This window comes from Mustela nivalis (assembly GCF_964662115.1).
Source record: "Mustela nivalis genome assembly, chromosome: 1".
Taxonomy (NCBI): Eukaryota; Metazoa; Chordata; class Mammalia; order Carnivora; family Mustelidae; genus Mustela; species Mustela nivalis.
The window spans coordinates 201,923,137-201,926,369 of record NC_139020.1 but is presented as its reverse complement, the minus strand read 5'-3'; the positions used below and the strand labels follow the sequence as shown (position 1 = coordinate 201,926,369).

At 63.0% G+C, this 3,233-nt stretch overlaps 1 protein-coding gene across 3 annotated transcripts in view; it reads left to right on the top strand.

The window, feature by feature from the left end:
• The first annotated feature begins 3,164 nt into the window (after positions 1 to 3,164).
• The window catches only part of TMEM59L (transmembrane protein 59 like), a 4,682-nt gene continuing 4,613 nt past the window's right edge, over positions 3,165 to 3,233 (top strand). For 2 of the 3 annotated variants that reach the window (XM_082707198.1, XM_082707197.1), the window contains exon 1: positions 3,178 to 3,230. The gene's annotated coding sequence lies outside the window, so the exon portion shown is untranslated. Of the gene's footprint in view, positions 3,231 to 3,233 lie in introns of all 3 variants that reach the window. The other variant, XM_082707196.1, reaches the window with a different exon arrangement.

The following is a 3,233-nucleotide window of genomic DNA, read 5'->3' as shown; positions in this document are numbered from 1 at the left end:
GATCGTTTGCCCAGCTCTGCCCTGGAGCAGGTAGGTACTCTCTCCCCTGGGTAACCTTCACTTCATACCTTTGACTTTAAGGAAAGAGATTTGACCCCCTGGTGCTTGCTTCCCTATCCACGGTTCTCCCAGAGGTTTAACCCCTTCCTTCCCAGTCCTACTGCCTTTTGCGCTGGAAGGGGAGCCAGCATTGACGGAACTTCTGGCAAATATTGACCCAAGTCCTTGAAGGTGGCTGGGAATGTACAGATGGAGAGAGGGCCCCACCTAGGATGGAGAAGGGCTCCTCCTTAGTCCACACACTCTGCATCTAAGGATTAAGTTGAGGGCGAGCCTCTGGCCCTAGCTCCCTGTATAACTGAAGGGCATTGAAGGGACCCTGGGGAGAAGGCAGCACCTTCAGTGGCCCATAGGAACCCAGAGCCCGTGGGAGGGGGTAGAGCACAGCACCGCCTCTCCCATGCTGATACCTCCATGCTCAGGGCTTCTCAGTTTGGGATTAGCTGCCCGTGCTCCAGGCCTGTGTTCCCAGGAAGCAGGGCCAGTCAGGGTCCAGACCTGGACATGGGTTTGGGACAGCAGAACTTAGGTTCAGGACCTGGGTGCAGGAGAAGGTGGGGCTTCGTTATTTCTACCCGGGAGCTTTAGCCTGGGTAACTGGGATGCCTAGGTTCAAAGCTTTGTGCACTGAACTTGAAAAATTCAGACCCCATAGGCAGTGGAGCTAGGGCCTCAGGAATGCCGCCTAGGTCTAGGTCAGGGCCCCTGCGCACCCGCCACGGAGGCCTGAGTTCCCTGCCCCTCGGCTTCCTGGAGAACCTCAGATGTCTGGGTTCTAGGAGGTGCCAGCTGCGGTGTGTGTGAAGAGGGTAGACAGCTGTGCCCCTTTCCCTCCACCACTCCCCCACCCACCCCCGGCCCACTGTCAGCAAGCGCCGGCGCCACCGAGCCGTGCCTCCTCCTCAGCCTGTACCCGGCTTGAGGGTGGGGGTCAGCGGGGTCGTGGTGAGGGCGGCAAGGGACAAAGGGCGCTTGTCCGATGCCCGCCCTGACCTCGGCCGCCGCTTCCCGGACGCCCGGCCAGCCGCTGATTCACGCCCAGGCCGGCCGCTGCGCCCCGCGCCTGCCGCCCCCGGCCGGGCCGCCCCGGGGGGTAGGAAGTGGGGGGGGCGAGGGGCGGCGCCGAGTCAACTTTCCCTCTTAAGCCCCGAAGGAATGTCGGCGGATTTCCTGAAACCCGACCCCGGCCGCCCGCCGGCCCTCCCGCCCCTCACCTGGACCTGCTCCCTCGGGAACGGCAGGAGGGGCGCGGGGGCTCACCTGGGGGGCCAGGGTCAAGTCCTCCTTCCGCTCCCGCCCCCAGCGGCCTCGTAGAGCGGAAAGGGGGGTGGGTGGGCGGCAACCAAGCCCTCTCGCTCCCCTCCGGCAACCTAGGCCAGCGCTCCAACCTCTCCAGCCTCAGTTTCCCCTTCCGCAAGAGGATGGGGGGAGTCTTTCCTTCCTGTTGTGCTTTAAGTGACGCCTCTTATGTCGAATGCCCCAACCTCCGCCCGCCTCTCTTTGCTTCTCTCGCTTGTATCCGGGCCCACCCCTTTTTCCACCCTCAGCCTCAGTTTCCTCATCAGTAGATTAGACAACGCTACCGGTACTTCCTTTTAGGTTGTTGCAAGAAAATACCTGGGAAGGGCTTTGTTTGGAATGAACGAAGTATAGTAATTGTGGAAGACGCTTAATCGCGCAGGGCTCTAAACTGACATGTGTGGGCTTGAATCCTAGCTCTGCTGAGGGGTCCTGGAGCCTAAGTTTCCCACCTGTGAAATGGGAGACAGCATTGGTCTTAACCAATGGCTATTTCCCAAGGCACAGGCCCTGACTCGCGGGAAGTTAGACGCGGGGTTCCCTCGCTTTCGCGAAAACCGCAGGCGGGAGGCCCTTGCCGCAGGGTCGCCGCGGCGCAGCCCAGGAGGGGCGGGGCGGGGGAGGGGCCGCGCCGGGATCCAGATGTTCAGGGTCCGCCAGGCACAGCCGCGCCTGATTAAGCCACGTGGGGGCCCGCGGAGGCCGCGGAGATGAAAGCGCCGCGGCCGGCCAGGGGAGGGGGTGCGCCAGCCCCCCCCGCCGGGGTCCCTTCCTCCTCGGCCGGAACCTGCGGCGCCCTCTGACCTGCCGACCCCGAGAGGCTGCCGCCCCGTCTGTGGGGGCGGAGAGTAGAAGCAAGAAGCCACACCGGCGGCAGCGCAACCTCGGCAGGCACCTGCGCGGGGCTTGCCAGCGGGGGGGTCTTCTTTGCAGGGGTCCAAGGCTTAGGGAGGCGCCCCCCACCCCCCGCTGCCTTGCCTGGCAGAGAGGAAGCTAGGGAAACCTCTTAAACAGAGATTCATGGGGCTCCAATCCATCATCTTGGGGTGTGGCTATTATGGAAGCCAGAAGTGTCCCTGTCCGAAGTTTTCCCACAAGAATTAGGACTTTAAGCAGCACTCTCACCCTGCTCCTACTTGCACCTCTGTGTCTCCTTCCACTCAGCTCCGGACCGAGAGGCCCCCAGTTGGAGGGTAGATAGCGCTAGATCCCCCAGGCCAGTGGATCAGGGCTGGCCCAGAAGCGGGCAAGGCTGGGGGACCTTGAAGGGCCTGGGAGGGCTTCCAACAGGAGGCAAACCAATTACAAAGTTGCCACCCCTTTCACTTGGGTGACAAGGGACACGATGCCACAGACCTTCCAGAGGCCCTGGCTGCTCCAGCGCTGTGACCCTCACTCATGTCGCTCCATCTCCAGTGTCTAGCTCCAGCATCATCGCCCTCTTACCTACTTACTCTTCCAACACTCTCTTTCCCGCCTCGGGGCACTCTTTATTCCTTGTGCCTGGATTGCCCTCCCCGCGAAGCCAGCTCAAATTTTGCCACCTCAGGGAGGCCCTCCCTGAATCCCCTGGCCAAGAGACACCCCATCCCATCACCCTATTTTTTTCCTTTTGGCCCCATAGCGCTGGCGGAGATCCTCTAGCCCGTGGATACGAGGGAGGTGTCATGGCACCATCGAGATGGGACAGGCGGCGGGGATCACCGTCCACCTGCCCCGCCCCACCCGCACCCCGACGGTGCAGCAGCGCGGCTCCCCCGCCTGTTCTCCGCATCCCCCGCCCGCCCTTCCCAGGCTGCCTCGCTCGGGTGACGTCAGCGACCCGGTCCCCGCCGCCGCCGCTGCATCCTCGGTGCCTGCCAGGAGCCGGCGTC